This window comes from Prionailurus viverrinus, chromosome B4 (genome assembly GCF_022837055.1).
Source record: "Prionailurus viverrinus isolate Anna chromosome B4, UM_Priviv_1.0, whole genome shotgun sequence".
In the NCBI taxonomy this organism is placed as follows: Eukaryota; Metazoa; Chordata; class Mammalia; order Carnivora; family Felidae; genus Prionailurus; species Prionailurus viverrinus.
In genome coordinates, this window is record NC_062567.1 from 56473955 (window position 1) to 56501194 (window position 27240).

Genomic DNA, 27240 nt, shown 5'->3' on the forward strand with positions numbered 1-27240 from the left:
TGAGTGAAGCCCTTCCCTGCAGCACTTCCAGGAAATCTCGCTACAGAGGTTTGAGACGTGTGGAAGGGTTGGGAAGCTGAAACTAGGTCTGGCCTGGGATGGAACAGGAGGTGATGGAGGATCCAGGCAGCAGAGGGGAGGGGGAATTCTATTTTGAAAGAGAGAATGCAACAACTTAGCACATGTCTTGGTCTGAGACAGTCCATACTCAATATTTGATCAAGGTAAAGAAAACAGAAAAATTATTTTGTGTACCAATGGACACTTGTTCTATATTCCTCGTTTACCTTTGCCCCTCCAATGATCTTTCACTTTCAGGTGTGCTTTCACTTTATTTTTTAAGTCAGTTTACTTTGTCCGCAGACTCAAGTAATCACTGTAATCTAAACACATAAATAACATCAGTGCATTAGGTTGTAAGAGAAATTACTCTATTTTACAATAGCTGCTGGAGCAAAAGCATCTTTACATTAGGTGTTGTCAGTCATTTTTTTTTTCAATATATGAAATTTATTGTCAAATTGGTTTCCATACAACACCCAGTGCTCATCCCATGTTGTCAGTCATTTTGAGAAATTATGCAAGCAGCAATATTCAGCGTAAACAATATAAACACACAGTGGTTTATTTTGTTTCCTTGATGAAAAAAGGAATGTGTGAATTCTTCCTTTATAGGTACAACTGCTCTGTGGCAGCTCTTGAACTGTCTTTCTTCCTTATTTATAACCTGCCATCACCCTGCTTCCTGCTCACTTACTACCTCCACTGCTGCCACCCCAGTCAGAGCCATCCTCAACTCTCGTCTTACTGCAAGACCCTCGTGAAGGTGTCTCTGTTCCTGCCCTTCCCTTCTTCAACCTATTCCCAACACGGCAGCCTGAGTGAGTATTCTAAACTTAAAGTCATCTCCTGTCACTCCTCTGCCTAAAACCTTGCCATGGCTCCCATTTACTCACAGTAAATATTCAAAGTCTTGAACAAGCCCTTCATGATCCATTCACACCCCCTTCCCTCTAATCCCCTCTCCTGTTTCTCTTCCCTCACCCCCTTCCAGCCACATGGCCTCCATGCAGCTCCTTGAACCCATCAAGTTCCTTGTGCCTTAAGGCCTCTGCTTCCACTTGACCTAGAACAGACCCCTCCACCCCCTGCTCAATGACCCTGCTCTCTCTTAATCTGCAATCTTTCCTTCTCAGCACTTATCACTTCTTAACATACTTTATGATTTACTTATTTACTGTATTTTTCATTTATTATTAGTGTCCCACTAATAGCATGTAAACTACACAAGGAGCACATTTGTTTTATTCTTTTGTAAGTACTAGAACAGTATTTGGCATGTGGTAGGTACCCAGTATATACTGTTGAATGAATGAGTGAATAAATGCATGTTTTTGGTGCGTATTAGTTTGCCCACACCTTTTTCATCCTTCTGTGTAACAGACACTGGCTCTTTCTTTCTTTCTTTCTTTCTTTCTTTCTTTCTTTCTTTCAAGTTTATTTATTTAGTTTGAGAGAGAGAGAGAGAGAGAGAGGGAATCCCAAGCAGCCTCCGCACTGTCAGCATGGAGCCAGATGCTCACCAGTCCTTTCATTCATTACTTCATTCGTTCTTTGAGCACCCGTTGGTATCCCATTTGTTTATCTTGGATGCAAACAACATCAAAAGATCCTTTTTCTTTTAACTTGAGAAAAATCACATCCACATTCATCCATATAGCTGTTCTTTCTTTCTATGATTATTCCAGTTCAGTAGGGCTTCATGAGAACCTGTCAGCCAGGTCCTGCTTTTAGGCAAGTAGAAAATCCAAAGTTTCTAGCCCCCTTGCTATTCTCATCCTCAGTCAATGGTCGCAGCTGAATTCCTCCTGCTGTGAAACTTGTGGTTCTCCTGCTTTAGCTTAAGCCCTGAGTTTCTTATTTATTCTCTGTAGACAGGGATAACTGGTAACCAGGCACCTCTTTCCCAAAAGCCCTTCATAGAGCTGAAAAAAGTAAAGCGAATCCCTCAGCATTCTGGTCTATGGATGAAACAGCTCCAATATCATTAATTTTTCATAGGGAATATGTTTTTTTCTGAAAACATGTTACTTTAATGAATAGGTTTCAAAAGGTGGTACATATTTTGCTCTATGCAACAGTTCACTAAAGCTTAGCTTAAAGTGGTGAACAAGGGTATTACTCAGAAATCAAAATGAATGAAATCTTGCCATTTGCAACTACATGGATGGAACTAGAGGGTATTATGCTGAGTGAAATTAGTCAGAAAAAGACAAATATCATATGACTTCACTCATATGAGGACTTTAAGATACAAAACAGATGAACATAAGGGAAGGGAAGCAAAAATAGTATAAAAACAGGGAGGGGGGACAAAACATAAGAGACTCTTAAATACAGAGAACAAACAGAGGGTTGCTGGAGTGGTTATGGGAGGGGAGGATGGGCTAAATGGGTAAGGAGCATTAAGGAATCTACTCCTGAAATCACTGTTGCGCTAATGCTAACTAACTTGGATGTAAATTAAAACATAAAAAATAAATAAATTATTAATAAAATCAGGTAAAAATAAATAAATAAATAAAATGATAAAACATTTAAATTTTAAAAAAAAGTGGTGAACAAGGATTGCCTTATGAGACAACCACTGTATAACCAGAGTTTTGCTTGGTTTAAATAGTAAAATATTCATGACAGAAGAAGAAATCCTATGAAGATACTACAAAAATGATCTGAGAGCTTGGGAAGATGAGTTAATGTTATTTGAAAAAAATTATACACAGTAACATCCAAATGAAGTTAAGTGAGTAGGAGGATGTTTAACTAGAGTGAACAAAGGAGGTTAGAAGAAGAGGATTAGGCAGAAGCAAATACTGTGTACTTCAGTGTGTGTGTGTGTGTGTGTGTGTGTGTGAGAGAGAGAGAGAGACAGACAGACAGACAGACAGACAGAGGGAGAGAGGGAAAGAGAGAGAGAGAGAGACTGCTAACCAACAGAACAAGAAATCCTGAGGCCTGGGCCCTTTGGAACTTAGAATGTAAATACGCTCATGGCATCACAGCATGGAGACACTGAGAGCAGTCTTAATAGAGGGCAAGTTTAGACCTGAATGGACTAAAGGTTAAGTGTGGGGAGGAGAGTGACACATAGTATTGTTCTTAAGAAGGGGATTAGTACCTTCTCTATGGCAAATTGTAACCAACTGTTAAGGTAATCTGAAATGGCTCTGAAGCCCTTGGCCAGAGCAGGTAGAATTGGGTGAATATTAAGCACAAAAATAAGTGAGAGAAAGTTTTTCCATTCATAGTGACAAAGCTTGACTTTAAGTGGGAATCTCTGTTACTCACAGATTTATATTTCTTTAAATGCAGATATGCTATATATATATATATATATATATATATATATATATATATATATATCTTATAACATTGATAAATCGTTGTGCCTAACATCCCACAAACAAATATAATTGAACTCCCTTGTGCTCAGCACTAAGACCATCAGGGTGAACAAAACCAGTCTCTGCTTTCAAGAAACTCAGAGGAGAGAGAAATATTCAAATCATAGTGTATATCATTTAAGCAGTTGTTTTAACGAAGAGTTATATTTTTAAAGAAATAAAAAACAGAAGCAGGTGGCCTAAGCATGAATGGGGCTACTCTCATTCCTCCGGTCTGTACAAAGCCCAGTGAGTAGGTCACTCAGTTGAAAGTCATGCCAATGCCACCTACCAAGAATAGGTACTTGAACTTCAGACAGTGACAGAAAAGAATTAATCACTTTCTAGAGTAGTGTTCCTCAAAGTGTGGTCCAGAGACCAACCTGCATGTGAATCATGGCACAAGCTTGCAGACACAGATTCTTGAGATCCTTCTCAAGAAATTACTATCATATTTACAGTAATGGGTTCTAGCGTCTTACTTTTAAAGCATCTCCAACTGGTTCTTAGGCATTGTTTCAGAATCATGCTTTTTGGGTTTAACACAGAATGATTTTTTTATATACATAAACCTATGACAGGATGGCAGACGTCAAGATATCCTAAATTTATATTGGCTCATCTTCCAGTGACATTCCATTATTGATTTAATTCAGCTCATTGTCAAATATCAGCCCAAACTGCCTTTCTAGGATATGGAGGCCTAACCAGTCCTTTCCTATATTGCATTTGTGTTCTTTGTTGACTTTTCTTTTCACTTTAGGTATATCCTTTTACATTTGTCACTTTAAATTTCATCTTATTAGGTGTGTTCCTATTAAATCTATAGAGTTTTTAAGAGTCAAAACTATTTTGAATGGATCTCTCTTTTTTTTTAAAGATTATGTTCACATTTAATTTTTTTTTAATGTTTACTCATTTTTGAAAGACAGAAAGAGACAGAGCACAAGCAGGGGTGGAGCAGAGAGAAAGGGGTTGACACATCTGAAGCAGGCTCCAGGCTCGGAGCTGTCAGCACCAGAGCCCGATGCGGGGCTCGAACTCACGAACCACGAGATCATGACCTGAGCTGAAGTCTGACGCTCAACTGACTGAGCCACCCAGGCGCCCCGATCTCTTTTTTTATTAAAGTTTATTTATTTATTTTGAGGTGGGGAGGAGCAGAGAGAGAGAAGGAGACAGAATCTCAAGCAAGCTCAGTCCCTGATGCGGGCTCCATCTCACGAACCATGAGATCATGACCTGAGCCAAAATCAAGAGTCAGACGCTTAACTTCCTGAGCCATCCAGGCACCCCAAATTGACCTCTTTTCTCTGCAGTATTTATTAACAGCCCCATGTGATTTAGACCAAGTCACATATTTACTAGACCCACATATGATTTTTCTTTCATTTGTGAGGATAAAGACGAGCAAATCCCCTTGTAACTCTCCTCCCTGGACGGATTTCGGTGGAATACCACTCTATCCATTAGTCACCCTTAGCCATGAGTAACCTTGGCCTTAACTCCTTTGACATTCTCACAAAGAGAAATGACTCTTTTCTTTGTATTTAGTTTATTGCCTGGTTTATACAAAAATCCCCTTAAAAATATTTAGAGCAAGGGAGAGAATATAAAGAAGAGTTGAGTATTTTTATTTGAAAGATCCTTAACTTCCAGTTGGAATAAAAATGGTAGGTGTACTTTCTTTGTATCTTAAAAGAAAGAAGTGATTTAGAAAAGCTCTGGGAGATGAGATAAGCTCCCAGAAATCTTGGGCCCTGATCTGCATCTACAGAGAGCTGGAGAGTTCGCTGCCCTTCTTGGTCTGACCAAGTCCTCTGGCCTTCAAAATGCCTTGTAAACCTGCCCCTTCTAGATTTTGAGAATAAGAGCTGTAAAGCTGACATTTTAATGCACTGTGTTTTAACTGCCTCTTTGTTATATGTATCCTAATTTAATATTTTCAATTTTGTACTTATGGCCTGAAGCAATCTAATCATCCAGGATACAATTTAATAAATTGAAAAAAATTTAAAAATGTACAGTAATGAATGGGACTAATTGCTGTTGTGCCTCACACAGTGGAATGCAACCAGAAGATGTTTAATAAATATTAATTTATGATCATGACAGTTAGCCCTAGAGGCAGGGAACATGGTTTTCCTTTTTTTCTGAGTTACCATCCAATCAGAGAAAAGGAATTTTTATTCTTCAGTTTCACAATCCACAAAAGGAAATAGTTCTTGTTCCTCATTATCAACCCAGGAGAGAGAAAGAAATGCAGAGGGATTACCTTAATAATTGTCTTTGTGTTTGAAGGTGGCAGCTGGCCAGGTGTTCTCAGGCTCAACTGAAGAATTAGAATGAAATGTGTTTGAATAGGGAAGATAAAGGTTAGATGATGAAATCTTGGAGTGCCCCTTCTGGACACCTTTTAAACTAGAGCTTTGCTTGCTTCAGGTGGCCAAGGCAGATGACCCCTCGTACAGCCTTGTCACTCTAAATCGATTTAAGAAAATGGTTACTGTCCAGAGGTAATAAACTGCAGAAGGTAGGTCTTAATAATTATGTAATCCAGGAGGAAAACACTGCCTATTTAAGTCGCCCAATGAGAAGTTTAACAACCAAGGAATACAGTTGAGGGTAACTGTTAAAATTACCAGCAAAAACCTGGCTGATCGTGCATCCTTTGGCCCAGTAATCCCTAGACTCTAGAGCAAACTATAGGCCAGCTGGCCATGTCTAGGCTGCTTTTTACTTTTGTACCTCTTATGGGCTAAGGATGGTTTTTATATTTTTTACATGATTGGAACAAAGTCAGAAAAGATGACATTTCATGACCCATTAAAAGTGGAAAAAATTTAAGTTTGATTGCACATATATAAAGTTTGATTTGAACATAGATGTGCTCATTCATTTGTGCATTGATTATAACTGCTTCTGCACTACCTCAGCAGAGGTGAGTGGCTGAAACAAAGACCATAGGAGCTGCTCTTTTACTAACAATCAAAAATAAGGTTGAAGGTATAGCAAATATTTGCTATCTGGCCCTTTGCAGGAAACGTTTGCTCACCCCTGATCTAGAGAATCTATCCAAACGAAGTGGCCCACAAAACGTGTAATAAGCTCATCATCGCAGTGTTATCTATAATAGAAAAATTGTAAAAATATAAATGTTCCCCAAATATATAGGTTTTAATAGTAAATTGTGGCATATCCACTCAACAGAAATTTTCAAAACCACTAAAAATAAAGGCAATGATTATCTACCAATATCAAAAAAATAAAAGGCTTCCGTCAGTTAATGTGGGTAAAAACCAGAACACCAACTTGTGTATACCTGTATGATTCTAGCCTTTAATTTGTCCATTAATTAAGTTATCCAATAAATGTATATTGGGGGCTAGAATATTATTGAGACATATGCCTTATACATGAGAGGGAAAAAACAAGCTAGAAAGTGTTTATAGTGATTGAGTAAAAGTGATCAATTTTGTTATTTTTCTTCTCTCTCTCTTTTTTTTTCTGTATGATGTTTATGTTACTTACATATTAAAAATCTCAGAAAAGATTGAGGGAAACATCAGAGTGCTCGACAGGGTGAAAACCAGCTCTCTGCAAGACTGAAACTGCCCGGTGGGGCTCGCAGAGGACCCCTGACACTAGGGACTGTGGCTTGTTCTGCTCCAGCAATTTCTGCCTATATCTCCTCTTTTACCACTTTTCTCTTTATAAAAGAAAAGAGCAGGACCCCCTTTAAAAACTTCTCTGTTTTCTACCTCCACCAACTCAGGGAACCAGGAAGTATGAAAGCCTGTCCTTCCGTTCAATAAAGATAAAACAAGCATATTTACGAACCGTTGTGCCATCTGAGCAAACCCAACTCTTTCTCTGAGGAGATTTAATTGGTATTCTGTGTCCTTCACAATGACCTACACACTCACACCAGAGCAAGGCTGAAGTGAGAGTTTTTCTGAAGTGGAATTGGTTTTGGAGCCTGGATACTGAATACCCGGTTTCTTTCTCCCTCCCCCTAGTCAGAAAAATGACCATTAATTATATTACATTTCAGTGTTTCAAGTAATATATAGCATCACCATTTATTAATATTTCTTTTTCAATATTTCAAGACATATAGGGATGAAATTAATAGCAAAGGCAACATATTAGGATTAAATGTGTGACTAGCACTGAACAATGAAAGGCATTAAGAAATTGTTATGTGCATAAGGCATCCATAAAAAAGATTAAGAAAAAGAGTTTAAAAAATACCAGAATGATCCAAAGAGTGAGCCACTCAGCCCAGTGTCCTGAGGCTGTCAAGGGCAGTGATGACCCAGTGGGAATAGTAGGCAATCATTGATAGTTGTTTCACATGAATGAAGTAACATTGACATCAGGGAAGGTCCTCTCTCATTGCCTTTGGATACAGTTCTTAGGCTGATCAGAGATACCTATGTAGGGAATGGAAGACTGAATTAAATCTAATAAGTATTTATTGGGCACCAACGATATTGGGGTGAAGAAATAACTGAAGATAGTGTTGTGTTCTGGGAAGCAGGGAGTTGGTGGCCTGGAGGGAGAGGGACATCAAACTACCATGGCTGTGATTCAGATATGAGGATACAGTGACAGTAGAAGAAAGGAACAAGAGGCAAGAGGAAAACACAAGATACATTTTCAAAGGACAAATCTATATGACTCAGTGATTGATTAGATAGGGGGCATTATATAGACATTTGCCTGAGAGCAGAATTTGTGCCCTAGACATGTTACAATGGCTAACACAGCCCCTGCCATTCATGTAGCAAATGTGATTTGAATGAAATTTGTTGAAGATGATTGTCATGTTGGGAGAAATATAGTATCATTAACAAGATTAAAAGATAAAGAAAGCAGGCCAGATTTTTTTTAAGAGAAAGATTATGAGCCTTGTTTTGAAAAAAATAATTTAAGGTAATGGTGGGTCATCCAACATCAACTATCTAGTTAGCTGATTGGAATTATGGCATTCCAGGGGAACTCTTGAAAAGCATTGCTATGTTCAGCAAGCATTTCTTTAGTTTTGAAACTCCTGAAGAATTGATGCTACTCTCTACTAACCAATTTTGCTCTTTGTTTCAACCTTTTAAAAGCATTTGGAAGACTCTCAGCTAATATGCAAATTAAGGCTCTCTATTAAAATTGCCTGAATTTGGAGTAAAAACAATCAGTTGTAATGGGGGTTATTTTTGAAATATATTGAGATTTTTCTCATGGATTTTCCTTTTTCTTCCAGAAGCACCATTTGCCTTGAGAAAGGAATTAGGAAGGTTATGGAAGGAATATGAAAGGCTAGGAAGGGTTAGTATTTAGGGGACATCTGAATGGCTCAGTCCATAGCACGTGCAACTCTTGATCTAGAGTTCAGTCCCCACAGTGAATGGAGAGCTTACTTAAATACACACACACACACAATTTAAAAAATATTAATTAAATAAAAAGAAAAAACAACAAAGAAAAATAAATACCAAAGGTTAAGAAATATAGGGAGGGTTAGTATGTAGCCTCTGACATCAAAATAGGATTTTCAAAAAGATAACAATTGTTAACTTTGCCTGAAAAGAAAGTTTTCTAAATTTCTTTAACTGATAAGAATAAGCCATGAGAATTCAAATCATAGATTTTCTAACAGAGTGAGTAATGTAGAACCCTTCCCTTCAAGGCAGCTAAGCTATGAGGTTGGCTGATAAAGGAGGCAAGAAGATATGATGTAGACGAAATAGAAAGGATGAATCCTGCCCCTTCTGGCCCAAGAGAAGTATGACAGGAGTTTGAAGAGATCAAATATCCAATTCTCAACTCTATCTCCCATGTGAGGTTGAAAGCTCAGCAAGTAAGGTTTTAGAAATGTTCAGATGGGTATGTGGAAGGTTGAAAAGCATTTGGACTAATGCCTTACTTTTCTGGTGGTGTGCAAGAGGCTGTGGTTCCCCCCTGCCCCCAAAAGTTCCAGCCTTTGGCTTGATGCATATCCAAGATGGCAGCAGGGAGATAGCAGCTGCATGAGGGCAGCAGCACAATGTGGGTCAAGAGTGAACAACTGGTTCCTCCTACCCACATATGTGACCTAAAAGGCGACGCGCACTCTGTGAGGAGTGCCAGGGGTGCAGAAAGATTTTGTAGACTTAGAGACAGAAAGGAGAGGCTAAAGGCTGTGAAGAATTAGAGGCAAATGACCTACACCACCAACTTCAGTGCTGGGAACTAAGTTTTCATCTTCAAAGGTCAGATAGAACTTGTCACCAGTCCAAGGAGCAGCCCCCCTGCATCTCCCCTAAGCTTCAATAAGGATGCAGAAGCCTCAGTCCCCTTCCCTATACCCAGAAGCTTTCCTAGAGAGAAACAGAGAAGGGAGCCAACCTTTGAATGCCTGAGCACTTACCTGAAGTCATCCAAGCAGAAGCTGGGTTTTCTGAAGAGAGGGTCCAAACAATTGGACAGGATTAACATCTGCAGATGAAACAAAATATGTATCCACCGGCCACCCCCTATATTCTCCAACTCCCCCAAAACATGGGGGCTTATGAGGCAATCTGAGAATCTGAAGAGTAAAATAAAGAAGCTTCTAGTAAAAATAAAGAAGCTACAACTGAGTGTCTACGATGTGAGTGACTATTCAGCACTTCTACACAATGTTAAAATTAGGAGTCAAATGAGGATTGACTGCAATAAATTATTCTTAGTGTAACTCAATAGGTATAGGATAAAGCTGAACTAAGAAACTTGTCTTCAAAATGCATGGCATTATTTCCATTTGCTGAAAGTAAGAACTGTCCTAAGCTATTATTAGACCATCTTTCTCCAATGATATTAAAGCCGACTTCAGAAGATAGTGCTATTTTAAGAGTCTTCATGTATTTACTAAGATCCAAACAATTGGATTGATTACCACTATTGAAATACTTGCAAAGTAATGAAGCACTGTAAAAAAATCTATACAAACATCCCTGAGTTGTATGCTTCACCTCTTATTCTTTAATCATCTATTGTCATTACTCTAATTTTTCCGTGCGGTCTATGATTTGCTAATTCCAAGTCAGCTAGAGGAAATTTGCTTCAATTCAGTATCTGATATTTTATGTTTTGGAATTCATTGAATGGATGCTTATTGAGCGGTTCCTCTTTTGAGGTAGGTGTTTTCTCCCTATTTTAGCCCCACTTCTTAGTCAAATGGCGGAGACTGAGGGAGTGCTAGCTTTGCCCATCCAATGACAGAAGTAATAGTAAATGTTTAAGTGCTCATCATTTGTCAAGCATTGTATGCAATTTAATTACTTTGTATAACTTATCACATTTCATCATCACAGTGACTCTACAAGTAGCTATTATTTTTAACCTTTTACACATAAGGAAACTCAGATGTAGATAACGTATCTTGTAAAAGTCCTACAGCTAGTAAGGGACAGAGACGAGATTCAAACCCATTGGCTTAATTTACAAGCTCCTGTTTTAACAGTGTCACTCTATTCTAGTTTGGTTTTTCTATTTCTCTATCAGAACACTGTAGATTATACTATTGTTCCTTAGTTGCTGTGGTACATTACTGGGCTTCATTTATTGATTTATTCCACATTTATTGAGTATTTCCTAGGTATATACTATTGTAGTAGGTGCTAGGTGGGGACTGGAACACAGGTAAGTTTTGGGGTTAGTAGAGGACATGGATTTGTTAACAAATATTATACAAACAGTAAAATTAGGACTAACCTGAGGTTCCAGGAATGAACCATGGGAACAACAATGAAAGTGATTTGACTTCATTCTGGGGAGATCAAGGAAAGCTTCCTGAAGGAGTGGAATCCAAAGTGTAGTCTGGAGACCACTGGAAGTCCCTGGAACCCTTTCAGGGAGCTTACAAAGTCAAAACTGTTTTTCTTAATTTTGCTAAGATATTATTTGCCCTTGTTACGTGTGCAATGGAATCTCGCCAGGGGCAACTTGATGTGTGCTTTCCCAACACAGTGAATGCATCAGCAGTCATGAGAATCCCACTGTCTTCTGCCAATCCAGAGATTTACAAAAATATTTGAGGTAATGCTCCTGCTTTCACTACTTTTTTTTTGTTTTGGAAACCATAGTTATTTTTTTCAAATATTTATGTTACCATATGGGTTTTTGGTCTTGTTTTTAAATGGATTAATAACTAAATATTTTAAAGATCTCAATTTTAACTTTTAATACAGTAAATATCAGTAGATATGATCTATACAAACACAATATCTTTGGGCTTCTTAATTGGGGGGGTATAAAGAAATGCTAAAATCAAACTTCTGGGGATCGTGGACACAGAGGAAAGAACACTGGAGTTTGACATCAGAAGGTTCTCGCTCTGGCCTCACCTCTGCCTCTCACCCACCTGTTTGCTCAGAGCCATCTAAATACACCTGGTCTGGTTTCTCACTGAAACAAGAAGATAACCACCCCTACCCACCCTCTGGGTGTAGATCAAATGAGATAACATATATAAAATTGCCCAAGTCAGGAGAGTCACTCATTACATTTGGTGGGTGATAGATCCTGCTTGTTTTGGTGTGAAGTATATACATTCACCTTAGAAATTTTTAAATGTGTGTGAAAATAACTCAAGTGTATGGTAAAAAATCTAAACATTCCAGAGGTTTGTTATTTTTCGTTTTGTTTTTGTTTTTGTTTTTGTTTTTGGTGGGGAAAAGGTCTCCTGGCCTTTAGCTCATCACTTCCATTCCCTGGAGGTAAATATATGTCCTATTACCTTGCTGCTTTCACCTTTCTAGGTAGTGACCATCACTACTCTAAGTAGGAGTAGCTTACTCCTCCATTTCTTGATTAGCAATATTAGATGGTGTCTAAAAGGTCCATGTTATAGAGAAAGACAGATACCATATGTTTTCACTCTTATGTGGATCCTGAGAAACTTAACAGAAACCCATGGAGAAGGGGAAGGAAAAAAAAAAGAGGTTAGAGTGGGAGAGAACCAAAGCATAAGAGACTCTTAAAAACTGAGAACAAACTGAGGGTTGATGGGGGGGTGGGAGGGAGAGGAGGGTAGGTGATGGGCATTGAAGAGGGCATCTTTTGGGATGAGCACTGGGTGTTGTATGGAAACCAATTTGACAATAAATTTCATATATTTAAATAAATAAATAAATAAATAAATAAATAAATAAATAAATAAATAAATAAAAGGTCCATGTTGTGAAAGATGAAGATACAGTTTATTTGTATTATCCCTGATATATCATCTTACAGATTTAAATTTTTTTTAAATTTATTTTTCAGAGAGAGAGAGTGAAAGGGGGGTGGGGCAGAGAGAGAGAGGGAGACACAGAATCTGAAGCAGCTCCAGGCTTTGAGCTGCCAGCACAGAGCCGGATGTGGGCTCCATCCCATGAACCGTGAGATCATGTCCTGAGCTGAAGTCAGACACTTCACCGAGCCACCCAGGTGCTCTACTCATATATCATTTTAAATATGAATAAGATAATTAGGCCTCTACTTGCTGCCCCACTACATTTTCTTCCTTTATTACTCTAATATCTCTTTAGACAGTCTCTTGACCCTACCCTATAAAACAACAGGATATAGCTTTATTAACTTGCCCTCCATCTTCACTTCTCTTCTGCTTCCCTATTTCTGACAGTGTACCCTTCTCACTGTTATTACATTTTATGCGGTATCAAATTATTTTTCCTGTATCTTGTCTATGTGTTCATTGAACTATCAGTTTGTTTGCATCGTTATGACTTTGTAAATACTGTTCACTGCGTGTTCTTCTCTACAGGCTCAAAGCCAGGTGAGATCTTTGTGCCACTTGAAGGAGAAGGGTTCCGGCTGCATTTTTCATTTTACTTATACATTCTGTAATCTTTGATTGCTTGTTCATACTTAGACAATGGGACAGGATATAATGACTGCAAGGCTTCTGGGTGATGTTCAGCTTCCGGAATTGGGGAGACTTTAGCCCCTAGTGAGCTGCCATCATAGGAATCTCTATTTGTTTCATCTCTGTAGAGGATGGGGCCAAATGTCAGGTTGGCATGTAAATGTTATTCTACATTGAAAAGCGCAGATAGAGACAGAGAAGATGCGTGCAACTGCTCTATGAAGAGAGGTTTAATTAAGTCCCCAGTTTTCAAGTCACCTCTGAACTTTGCCCTTTGTCCTTCCCAGGGCTATACTTGGAACGCTGACTCTGGAACCCTCTTTTTTGGGAATAATCAAGACTGCTTCTCCTGTCAACATGCTTCCTTCCTCTTCCCCATGTTCAGATATTGTTGATCTCTTTAACATGCTTATAATTCCCTTCCCTTTCTCTTTACTTTTACAAGCTTTTTTTTTTTTCTACCCTTTTTACTCCTTTATGGCCATTTTGGTAGGGTTTTGGGAAGGAGGATCGATAAATCACATGCTGAATCATTATATCAGAAGCCTGTGGTAATTTCTCTTAAAAAAATGTTTTAAGGATTGATGCACTAGCTATTGTATCCTCAAATTTTTTGTTTCAGGAGATTTGGAAGTGAAATCTCAGTACATTAAAATATATTGTCCTGATTATTTTTCTTATTTCTTTTCATTATTATGTTGACTGTGGTTCATGTAGGGGTATGATTAAACTTAAGTGATGTCTTCAAGGATGAATGAAGAAATGAAGATTTATGTGATACCATAAAACTGGTAGACAAAATTCATTTGCAACTATCTCAAAAACTCAAATTAAATACTCAATTCATGTGATTTCCATATTAAGTTTACAAATTTCTTTTAGTGGAACATTCTAGAACATGGACAGGCTCTCATGGTTAAAAGCATCCTAGGGAGGAAATGGCCAGGCTTTCACTGGTCAGCAAGAAAATAAATTCACCTTGTTTACAACCTAGTAAAGATGAAGTAGAAATAAATCAGGGTACTTCCTTGCGGTACCCATGAAAAATGTTAAACGTTATTTGAAGGTCAAATTCATGCTTTTAGGGCATCATCACTACCTTATTATACACATCTGATCTTTAAATACCATCTTGGTTAAATATTGATTGTTCTTCAGGTTCCACTTAACCTACAAATACTGACCACATCTACTTATTTTTTCCCCATTTTTTAACAGCTTTATTGAAGTATGATTGACATACAATAACCTGCCCATACTTAAAGTATACAATTTAATAAGCTTGACATATGTATATACCTATGAAACCATCACCACAATCAAGATAACAAATTCATCACCCTCCAAAATTTTCTTCTGTCCCTTTGTAATCCATTCCTTCTATCTCTGCCACCATCTCCAGGAAACCAGTGGTCTGTCTTCTACTGCTCTAGATTAGTTTTCATTTTCTAGGATTTCATGGCACCATCTGTGCTTTTTCTGTCTGGCTTTTTTCTCACGGAGTAACTATTCCGCAGTTCTGTCGTGTGGTGCTTTCCACTTTAAGGCTATTACAAATAAAGTTGCTAAGAACATTTGCATACATGCTTTTGTGTGGATACAGGCTTTCATTTCTTTTGGGCTGGGTCGTATGGCAGGTTTATATTTAACTTTTCAAGAAGCTTGTACTCTCTTGTGCTGCTGCTATTTTGGATGCCTACGAGCAGTGGGTGAGAGTTCCAGTTCCTCCACATTCTCACCATTACTTGGAATGCTCAGGTTCTTGAATTTAGCCATTCTAATGGGCATGTAATGGTAGCTCATTGGCTCAGGTCATGATCTCCTGTTTCATGGGATCCAGCCCCACATCAAGCTCTATGCTCACAGCGTGGAGCCTGCTTGGAATTCTCTCTCTCTTACATTGTGGTTGTAATTTACTAGTTTAAATTAATAAGATTAGTTTGAGTTACTTAATCGATTATAATTATTTAATTAATTATTTGATTAATTTATTTCCCAAATGACTAATGGTATACTTACTTTAAAAAAATATATTTATTTATTTATTTATTTATTTTGAGAGAGAGAGAGAGAGAGAGAGCAAGCAGGGAAGGGGCAGAGAGAGAAGGAAAGAGAGAGAATTCCAAGCAGGCTCCACGCTGTGAGCATAGAGCTTGATATGGGGCTGGATCCCATGAAACAGGAGATCATGACCTGAGCCAAAATCAAGAGCTGGATACTTAACCTACTGAGCCACCCAGATGCCCCTACTTATTTACTTGTTATCCTTATGGTACTTATAGGTGCTTATTTGCCATCCATATACCTTCTTTTTTGACATGTCTATCCAAATCTTTTACCTATTTATTTTTATTATTTTTGTTATTAAAAAATTTTTTCAATGTTTATCATTTTTGAGAGACAGAGAGAGATAGAGTGTGAGTGGGGGAGGGGCAGAGAGGGAGATAGAATCTGAAGTAGGCTCTGAGCTGTCATCACAGAGTGCTGCACGGGGCTCGAACTTACTAACTGGGAGATCATGACCTGAGCTGAAGTCGGACGCTTAACTGACTGAGCCATCCAGGCTCCCCTTACCCATTTTCATTGGGTTATTTTTTTATTCTTATTTTTGAATTTGATAATTCTTTATATATTCTGGGCACAAGTCTTTTTTTTTTTTTTTTTTTTAATTTTTTTTTTTCAACGTTTATTTATTTTTGGGACAGAGAGAGACAGAGCATGAATGGGGGAGGGGCAGAGAGAGAGGGAGACACAGAATCGGAAACAGGCTCCAGGCTCTGAGCCATCAGCCCAGAGCCCGACGCGGGGCTCGAACTCCCGGACCGCGAGATCGTGACCTGGCTGAAGTCGGACGCTTAACCGACTGCGCCACCCAGGCGCCCCTACAAGTCTTTTATTAGTATGTGATTTGTAAACATTTTCTCCTAATCTATGGCTTGTCTTTTCATTCTCTTACCATTTTATTTTTTGTGATCTTTATGGGAATGTTTTTAAAAGCAGTAACGACAATCATACTGATAAGCAGCATAGCCCGTCCAGCTGTCTTAGACAACTATACAGAAAGGCTGAGGTGATGCCTCAGACTTTGAAACATAATTTCAAAGATGCAGTTTACTTGAACCATTAGTTATTATGCGAAATACAATTTGATATAAATCTCAGAGCTTATTTCTCAAAATTAAAAAATTACCAAAGCTGTAATTTCATGGCTGTTTTAAGTGAATCATATTCTGAGCATAAAAATGTATTTTTAATTTCTTAAATTGTAAAATATGCTTCAGATGTAGAAATTCTTTTAGTTTTTGGTTTCTTTCTCTCTCTTCAGTTAGGTATTTTAACCTGCATTACTCTAATGAAATAATTTATTCAGTCTCTCTGTCTTTCAATTTATAGATAGAAGATTCATAATCATTAGATTGTTCGTAGAATATTGGGTTATATGAATCACATTTGGTAATAAATGGAAGGGAGTCGATGAATGATGGGCCTATCCCTTTTATGAGGCTCTCTAAATTCTTATATTTGTATCAAAGTTCTGCTAAATTTAATCCTGAAATGAAGACAAACTCTAGACAAGGATGTTCAAGTAGTATATTTAAAGCCAGCATCCTGGATTTGGTTATGTCCCTTTCCTCATGCAGTTGGAAGGAAGCTGAACATCGCTGGACAACTCAACTCAGTATCTTCATTATCAAAATTCTTCTTTATTGCTTCTATTCTTGTATTCTTGGGTGCTTGTGCAACATAAAAGTAGATATTCGTCCAAAAATACTTGACGTTGAATGATCTAAATATTCTTTGGAAGTAGCTACTTTATCTTCTATCATGGAAACACTTAACCCCTGAGTTGGTTAAGTCAGATACTTGGGCGTTAATTTTCTTTCCGTCCTCATCCCCAATTCTACTGCTTTGTTCAAATCACCATCGTCTCTCTGATGGATTCGTACAGCAGCCTCCTTCCTGATATCCCTGCCTCCATTCTTTCCCTCTGTCAGTCCATTATCCACACTATAACCGGGTGGTGTCTTCAAAATATGACTCTAAACACATTTCTTGCCTGCTAAAATCTTGGCCATAGCTTTTCATTACCTTAAGAATAAAGCCCAAATTTCTTAGTGTGACTTTACAAAGCTACTCATGTTGGATTTTATCCTTAAAAGAATGAGAATATAAGAACAGGGGGAGATAGAATTTTTTTAAGTTCAAAATATAAAATTAGCAAAGCCGAGAGACTGAATGGATATGGGGTTGTGGCAAGGATCCAATGAGATAATTTAAGTAAAAGGGCTTTGTGAAGCATAAAACATTATGTTAATGGCATCATCATGTTAGTATTGTTCTTGTCTCTCAGCAAATCTCTGAGAATTACGGAACCCAGATTTTATTTTTAAGTGGCTTGCTATTCGAGCCTATGCTCTTGAAACCCTGGCATATTTGATTGGTTGCTACATGTCTCTAGAAACTCAGATAAATGCCATACTGTTGGATACCTTTGTCTCAGTTCTCAACCCTTACAGGTGCTCAGCCTTGAGCAGTCATGGTACCCAGTAGACAGCTGGGATCGTCCTGGAGGAGGGGCTGTGAAAGTGATAGAAGCTTCCCAGGGATCACACATGACTTAAACCCACACCACACCACCTGTAGTTTCTCTTCTTATCAAGGAGCCCCTTGTTTTCTTCTCTTCTCACCTGGAAGAGCTGACTAGGCTCCTTAGGGACCATAAGTCTTGGGGCAGTGGGTTCTAGTCATAAATCTTTTGGTCATAAGAAACAGAAATCCCCAAAACTGGGAACAAGAAAGATTAAGAACTGGAAGTAGTCTCTCCAAATCTGAAGTGCCACATGGTTTCTCTGGCTATCTGCTGTGCTCTTCTGCTTCGGCCAGCTTTCTACTTCCTCATCTTGCACAAGACCCAATGTGGTGCCATCCAGTTCTATATATATCCTGAATATCAGGGCAGGTCATCTGTGACATGCACTGTTGCCGGATCTTTTTGCTCATTTCTCAATTCCAGGCTTTCCAGAGAAGAATCTGATTGGTCTAAAGTATAATTATAAAAAGACCCCAAATCTTAGTTCACTGGCTGACTTATGGATCAAATATCTTAGGCCAGCTATTTAGCAGGTGTTTAATTATTTGAGGCCATGCAATGCAAGGTCGCAGGCTTTGATGTTCACTCGGTAGGCTCTATGAGACCTCCTGCGGAAAATGATGCGGTGAGGGCAAGAATAGACATCTCTAATACATGAGAAACACTGAAGTGTGGTAGTTAAGAGCATAGACGGTGGAGTTTAAACCCTGTCTCTAGCTGGCAACTTTGGGCAAGTAGCTTTACTTTTCTTTGCCTCCGTTTCCTCATCCAAAGAATAGAAATAATAGAAATATTGTTGTGGTAAAGATGAAATACGTGTGCATTTGTGCAAGTACATGTGTGCATAGTATATGTTAAGTGTTACCTAAGTGTGAACAATCATGATAAGGACAAAAACCTCAAGTACAGAATGGGGCAAATTAGGAAGGGCTGTCTTTGCTTGGCTGATGGAATAATGACTGCCCAGATATAGGGTGAAATCCAGCTTAAGTGGGAGGAGTGGGGAAGGAAAGGAAATTAATGAGCACGGTAAAATGGAATCTGAATTCCTCAGATGAGGGGCGCCTGGGTGGCTCAGTTGGTTAAGTGTCTGACTCTTGGTTTCGGCTCAGGTCACAATCTCACGGTTTTATGGGTTAGGGCCTCACGTCGCTGCCAGCGCAGAGCTTGCTTGGGATTCCGCCTCTCTCCCTCTCTCTCTGCCTCTTCCCCACTCGTGCTGTCTCTGTCTCTCTCAAACAAATAACATAAACTTAAAAAAATTATGAATTCCTCAGTTGAAATATTTGGGACAGAAATATGGAGGGGTTAGGGAGAGAGGAGAGGAAAAAGGAACAGAGTCATCTGGCTCAGATGTAGGCAAAAGTCTCAGCTGCTGAAACACAAGAAGCTCAGATGCGCCCTGAGTTCACAGCCTCTGCCGCGGTCTCTTCTCCTGCAAGTGTGGCCTCTGGTCTGTTCCCTCAGTGGGAGCAGCTGGTCTGGGGTAAAAACCTGAAAGCCTTCTTACAAGTTTAAAGATATTAGGTTCTCCAAAGATATGATATTAGTGTAGATATCTGGGCTAGATTAATTCATTGAATCATTCAGTCATCAAATATTTATTTGGCATTTGCTGTGGGCCAGACTCTGTGCTGGGGATGAGGCAATAAACAAGTTCATGTCAAGAGCTCACAGACACAATGGCTTATAGTGGAGGAGGGAACACGACATCACGTGAAGAACCGGTGATGGCATAGGGACTTCTAAAGCAGCAACACAGGTGCTCTAGGAAAGGGCTTGAGGGGCAGAGCTGACTGACTAAGGCCAGAGGATCAAGGCAGGCCTCCTGGGAGATAGCTGGGGGAGTGGGGGAAAGAATGGTCTGGGTACAGAGAATGGAATGTTTGTTCAAAAGCCCTGCAGCAAGAAGGAAACGGTGCTTGGGGTCCCTGAGTGGCTCAGTCGGTTGAGCGTCCAACTTTGACTCAGGTCGTTGAGCTCTGTGCTGACAGCTCAGAGCCTGGAGCCTGCTTCCAATTCTGTGTGTCTCTCTCTCTTTGCCCCTTCCCCACTCATGCTCTGTCTCTCTGTCTTAAAAATAAGTAAACATTAAAAAAATGAACAAATGTACCAAATTGCCCTTAAAAATTAAACAAGAAGAAGAAGAAGAAGAAGGAAGCAGTGCTTGAGGAAGGACATAACCCTAGTATGGCTGGAGACAGGACAGAGAGGAGAGGGGAAGAATGAATGGGCCAGCCAGAAGTCATGCTGAGGGTTTTGTACATTTATACTGGGGACCATGGGAAGGGGTGGAAGAGATTAAGCTTGTAACATGTGGACTGGATTTCACTCATGCCGCTGGGTTACCCTTCCTATTTTTCTGGGGGACAGGAGTCAGGCACTGTGGCATGGGGAGTGGTAGCAGGTGACACAGGACCACCAAGACAGAGGAGTATTCAAAAGCGAGGGGGACCCCACGTCAAGAGCAACCTCCTCTACTCCACGATGTTCCTTAAACCGTCACCAGTAAACAAAAAATGCCCTCCGCATGGGCGTTTTTTCAGTTTCTCATGACTGCACCCATATGGCACCAGAAATACTGGCTTTACCATATGGCCCCAGTTCTCAATGGCTCTAAGACACCCTCCAAAATGGTGCCAGAAAACTATATGAAAGTCATCAAGAACAAGCAGACTAAGTTTCCTCCTTCTTGGTTTAGGGCTACCTGTTGAAGAAGGCAACAGCTCCAATCTAGGTGTACCCTCCCTCTGTGGGATCTTGACACACACCCCCCCCCCCCCCAACACACACACGGTGTTGCAGTCTCTGCTCACACCTAGCTCTTGGGTGACTGAAACCTTCAGATAGGTTGGGTCCTGACTTTAGCCAGGCTTTTATTATTTGCGAGTTTGTTTTTTGCAGTGCCACGGTAAAACATTCACTGAGGCGCTTGCCGAGGACACCGTCTGTCCTGGGGTGAGGGCGTGTTTCTGATGGCACAGCAGAAGCCTTCTGCCCTCCAAGCTCCTGGCTCTCCCACAGCCCTCTTGCAAGCAGAGAACTTGGTAAGATTAAGGATGTAGTTGAAAAAAGTTGGTGAATTTCTATTTCATCTTCTTTCTCCACTTCTTCTCCTGGAGGTGTGAACAAATAATGAAACTGCTAAAAAAGAAAGGCAGCAGGCAAGAAGGAGGCCGCACAATTGGCCCTTGAAGATACAGAATGTAGATCATTAGCCGTGAATCTGAGTTGGAGGTGCTGAATATTCATTCACACGATTGTGCACGTAGCGGCGAAATGTCTTTTCTTGACACGATGAACAGAGTGTCCCGACACCTTTAGACACTAGGGTGCTTGCAGAACCTAGTCAGAGGTGACAACGAAGGAAGGGACTTTTTGCTTCACCTCCCACACTAGCCCCAAAAGCCCCACCATTTGTACCTCACGTACATAATCTCATCCTACAGAATGTAAACCCAACCACTAAATTTAAGAAACTCGATTGTTTTCTCACTTAACTGTCCCCTGGGCTTTCTGGGCACACAGCGTATATCCCCCCTAGCACCCCAATCTAAAATTTAGCTTGACGTTCACAGTTTAATAAGTAAGCATTTTTAGTCCAGAGATACAGTCTGGAGTGAAACAAACATTATTTTAAGATACGCACAAACTTGAAAGGTGCCTTGAGATCTTTTGAGAGGAATGGAGAGGACATCAGATTTTTGTCTTTTCATCTTCTCAAGAATCACACCACATCCTGCACATAGTTAGTGACTCAACAACAGTTGGGTTCAGCTCCAGGCTAAGACGTGGAGTAAATCTTGTTTGCAGGAATTGAATATACGGAGGGTAAGAGTAACAGTGAGAGCTATGTGGCAGGGTTTATAGCTCTGGAAGGGAAGAACTAAACATCTCCAAGGGGGAAACAACCCCTACTGGCTACCAGTCCATTGAGATGTACCCACAATCATGCTTGCCAGCGTGGCTGTAATCCAGGGAAGATACCGTATTGTTCGAGGACCAGGAACAAGCTTCACAGAAAGCAGAATGATTTTCTGACACTGCACAGAATCTCACACGAGTGTTACTTTTGTTTAAAGAGGATCTATTTTCTTTATCACTTTGGTCATATCAGTAAGAAAGACTGTGATCTCTGTGGAAATCTTTTTCCTTTCTTAGAGTTTGGTACTCTTTTTGTTGTTGTTGTTGTTGTTCCTTTTCCAAAGAAACTGTTCTCCATATAGTTCAGAAAACTCATTTTATCCACTTCTTTACCTGAATTCTGTGCTATCTTCTCTCTGAAGACAAGATAGCAGCAAAACTTACGTTGTAAAACAGAATTATTATTTAGGACCAAAGTCCTACTCCAACATTTCTGACTGTGGAAAGGAGATCAATAACGATGGTAACCCCCTTACTCTGTCTTATTGTTATAATTTTTTCCTTGATGGTGGCTTAAAAAGAAGGTGTGGTAAGAATGTGTTTTAAAACCACAATTTCTCTTAGTTCTACAGGTTTCCAAAAGGCAATTAGGGAGGTAATCTGGCAGTCTTATCTCAACATGTATGATTGTGACAACAGAGACTTCAATTACGGATCAAAGTTTAGTTACTTTTTTTTTCTTTTTGCTCTGTAGGATGATCAGAGCCAGACTTGTCCAGTGACATAATGGCCAAAGGAAAATACAAAGTAAACTAAACCTGTCTCATTAATGCCTCTCATTGGAACACCTATAAGTGGAGGGTAACACTGTGCAATTTTTAGAGATAGGAAATCAAAGACTGAGTTTTAAGAAACCAGAACTTACATGTAAAAATAAATATGTCCCTTTTAAAATAGTCACTTTGGAAGGCATTCCACTCACATAGTGTTGCTGTTGCAACAAGTATTTTTATTAATTATTTTTTGAGAATTGTTTTTAAACCCTGTGTGGTACATTAGTTTTAATATTCTATATGGCAGCTGATAGCAGTCTCCAAACAACAGCTGTTTGGAGTTGAGTAAAGCACGTGGCAGGATGGGAGGAGTTGAGTACAAAGAGTGAGCTAACCTGATTTTGAATCCCAACACGGCCATCAGGTCATCAGCAAGGAGTGACACCACAGGCAGGTGACACAATCTGAGCCTCATCTGTAAAAATGAGGTAGTGGAATCATTCATTCATTCATTCATTCATTCATTCATTCATTTTTCATCCAAGAGAGGCTTATTGAGCATTCACTGTAGGAAACTCCATACAGGAGTGGAGGGATGAGGTAATTACCTCTGACTCTAAATTTCTGTCCTAAGTTGGTGATAAATCTTTGGCAAAATAAAATTAACAGGTTAGGTTTATACAATGATTAAGTAATAAGGATAATTATCTTGATTGGTTTTTAAAACATCTTTGATTGAATGTCCCAAATAAAAGTTCCAAATGTTTGAGCAACTATAGCTTTACTAAGTAAAAGTTTAACTCTTTTAATTCACAAGGGTGAAGGATCAGAGTTATTTCAGATGAATTAGTTGGTGCCTGGACTTTATCCTTCTTTTTTAATTTGAGACAACATCTTACATTCCTAGTCATGTATCAAGATCATCTATAGAGCCTTTGAAAACTACAAATGCTGTATGCCAAATTCACTTCCTGAATTAGAATCTCTAGAGAAAGGTCTAAGTCATAGGTATTTAAAAAGAACAACAGTGTGGGTTATTCTGATACACAGATGGTATTCAGAACCACTAACTGATTATAACCCCTTTACTTTTAGAAATTGTTACCTTTACCTTAGTATATTATACCTATCTTTTTCCCCCATAAAACTTTCTTTAAAAATATTATCTTAGAAGTATATTATTTAAACAAATATTTTATTTGTTTATTTTTAGAGAGAGAGGGAGAGACAGCATGGGAGCAGGGAGAGATGGGAAGAGGGAAAGAGAGAGAGAGAATCTCTCGTTATGGGGCTCAATCCCGTGACCCTGGGATCATGAGCTGAGCTGAAGTCAAGAGTTGGGTACTCAACCAACTGAGCCACCCAAATGCCCCACTTAAGCAGCATCTTATAATTGAAACTAAATTCAATTAGTATATGAACATCTGGTCCAGAGAGAATTTCTCCATCTACTAAGTTGTGATTTTTTTAAATTGGGCATCTACTACATATCTGGTTGTGTGTTTGTTGTTTAGGAGACTATAAAATAAATTTAAGACCTAATCTCTATCCTAAATGGCCAAAGTTAGAAATTGGGGAGGATGTTGATGGTATTATGAAAGGGGTGTTCAGAATACTTAGATCTATTCCAAATCAAAGCCACCCTCCCTCATGAGTTTCCTAAGGGATATGAGTGCATAAAGAAGGTGCTAAGTTGCTAGCTGGACTTTGGACTCAGACACCATCATAGGCTGCAATATGATTCTGAGCTGGATCACAAAGCCTAGGCTAGCCACCCATCCAGGGCCTCGTCACAACTCCTGGTCAGCATCCCAAATTATACTGTACTCTAGATGACCATGTGGAAGGAAGAAACTGAAATAAAGGAACCTGTCTTCAAATAGGAGCATCAGGGGACTATGAGCTTCCCAAAGAAATAGCCCCCACCTCAGCCTGCTACCTTCACTTGTGAATGAAAACTCGAGGAGAGGAACAACAAACAAGCTTGTCCTTCTGATCAGCCCATAACAATTTCCTGAGGGTGTTGGCCAAGGACTAGGGGGGAACAAGGAAGATTGCTGCTCCATAGCCTGCAAAAAGCAATCTGCATGAGCAAAGACGAAGGTATCCCCTTTCTGGATTTGCAAAGCACTGTGCATATTTATAAATTGCTGTTATTTATTACACTCTCTTCTGTAACCCATCTTGTTCGTTATTTAGTGCTAACGTAGTTCTTAGCACAAAGTAGGTAACCAATAATGCTTTATGAGTGAAGACTGTCATGTAAAGCAAATGCAGACTGTAGGATCTTGTAAACAACTTACAAAATTACATAATACACATAATGTTGTAGGAGTTCAAAAAAAGAAATAGTTGAATGGCATGGAGAGGGAGGAAAATCTTCACAGGGAGCGTGGGCTTAAGACAGACCTTTACATAGAGTAAACCTTGTGTTTACAGAACAAACATCTGACCTGTGACCACGGATGTGAACTCTTCCTTTGGATGCTGGAGAATAGTGACAAGTCAGCTGGGACTTTGAGAGGGAATAGAAGCTGCACACCTGGCCAAAGACCATCAACGGTCAAAACGTAGAACATTTAGTGGCTTTGTTCATTTTTCTTCTAGATGGGTATCCACAGAAGAAAGAGCATTATAAACATTAGTAAATAAAATGGAAATATTTTATCTCATAAAGAGGAAGAGAGCAAAAATGAAATGCAGCCTGTAGAATGATGGAAGTGAGTTTCTCTTAAAAACTAAGTGTTTCTTTTTTTTAAATTTGTTTTTGTTGTTTGGTTGGTGATATCACAGTGTAATGTGCCCATTAGAGGACAACACAAAAATAGGAAGACGGGACAAATATCATGTATGTCTCACTGCCCCCAAAGGAATTGCTTTGAACATTTCGATGAGTTTTTTCTAGGTGCCAGTTTCATTCTTATTAAACCCCAAGCAACTTGCTTCAATAAATGTTTCACATTTTTCCCTTTTCTCTTATGTTGTTTCCCCTACTCTCTCTAAACAGGATGTACAAAAAGATAAAATTATTTTGATTTGAAATATGGAATGTTAGGCTTTTAGTAACAAGATTTAAAATAATGCATGAATTTTGAAATACATGATATTGAGAAAAAATGCTCTTTCTCACCACTTACGTGATGTATGAAATGTATATTGCAGATGGCTTATGGACAAAAAGTATGACTAAGTGAAAAATAGATGTTGCAAATGATTGACAGGCATGGGAGTCAAGAATTCCAGCAAGACCTTGGTTCTTGGTATTCAGCAGAGCTGAGGGAGGGCCGTCCTCCAGGACCAGCAATATAGTTGGGTATTTAGTCAGTCACCGCCCCCCCCCCCAATACCTTGTCCTGGTCTGATTATACCCTTACTACCTTGGGGCGGAGGGGCAAAAAAAAAAGGGAAACTAGGAGGGTTAGTCTCCAAGACCTAGGTGTAGGGAAGGAGCTGCTGGATGAGTGACAGGATTTCATGAACCAACAGGTCCAACCTGATACATTTCAGAGTTACCTCATGGATAAATAACCACAAGGCATGAATGATCACTCTGCTATGCCACACATTTCCCAACTACACATTCTGTGTGCCCTAGATTGTGACACATTGTAGTAGTCACTTGGCCCTTTGTGCCTTGCTACACCTGACACACAATCCCCTTCTCACACATGTACACTTTGTTATACTTTTCTGGTATATGTGTCTCTCTCCAGTTGAATGGGTTCCTACCTTTTTACCATCATGCCTACTGGGTTACTTGACAATTTTAGACACTCAATAAATGTTGGTGGAATGAAGGCAAGAATGAATGTTGTACAGGCAGCTCACTACTGAGAAAGAGGCACCAAGAAGAAATAAATTGATATAGTTACAGTTAGCCTTTGGGAAGGGAATTGCCTTAAGGTATGACAAGGGTGTTGAGCTTAGTCTGGGTGTGTCCTCGACAGGTTTATAGAGTGAGACTTAAGCATGAGGGTACATCCCACACATACTAAATGCCTAGAGTCCAGCCCAAATATAACTAAATCTGGAATTTGGGGAAAAAAACCCCAACATGTCTTAAATACTCTTCAGGTGATTCTGACCTTCATTCTTGACTAAACACCAGCATGCAAGTATCTGTTAACATGTTACTTAATTTTAAGATTTAGGCTAATTAAAGAGCAACAAAAGCTTTAGGTGTAATTAACTAATTGAGCATGGTGCTTTATTTGTACAAATAAGCTAAAGGTGGTATAGATTGTAAAATAGCACTTGGCATTTCCCCACATGCCAAATTGTGAAAGTGTCGTAAATGGGCACTTTATAAAATGTCTATCCTATCCTACAATGGCTTCATACTTTTCTACACAGTTTGACAGGGGAAAAATGTGTTATTTTAACATTCCTGTCTTTTTGGAAATGAACGCACTTCTCACTTGCCATTTCTATATGTTTTTCTTACACTACTGTAGGTCTGTTATTTCAGAGATGGGGTATTCATGGGCAATGCTGAAGTTCACCTAGGTGGGTGCATAGTTAGGATACCTTCAGTTTCAAGGGAAATAACTCACTTTTAAACAAAAGGGATATCTTTTGACTTGTTTATTTATTTAGCTATTCAACAAATACTGATTGAGCACCTAGTATGTGCTGAGAATTGATGGTGCAGTGGCAAATAAGACAATCTCTGCCTTAGGACAC

General features: G+C 39.2%; 1 protein-coding gene across 1 annotated transcript in view; it reads left to right on the plus strand.

Annotated features, from left to right (window-relative positions):
- The first annotated feature begins 743 nt into the window (after positions 1-743).
- Positions 744-27240, plus strand: part of SSPN (sarcospan) — a 74897-nt gene continuing 48400 nt past the window's right edge. Inside the window, exon 1 of the mRNA XM_047868104.1 lies at positions 744-881. The gene's annotated coding sequence lies outside the window, so the exon portion shown is untranslated. The remainder of the gene's footprint in view (positions 882-27240) is intronic.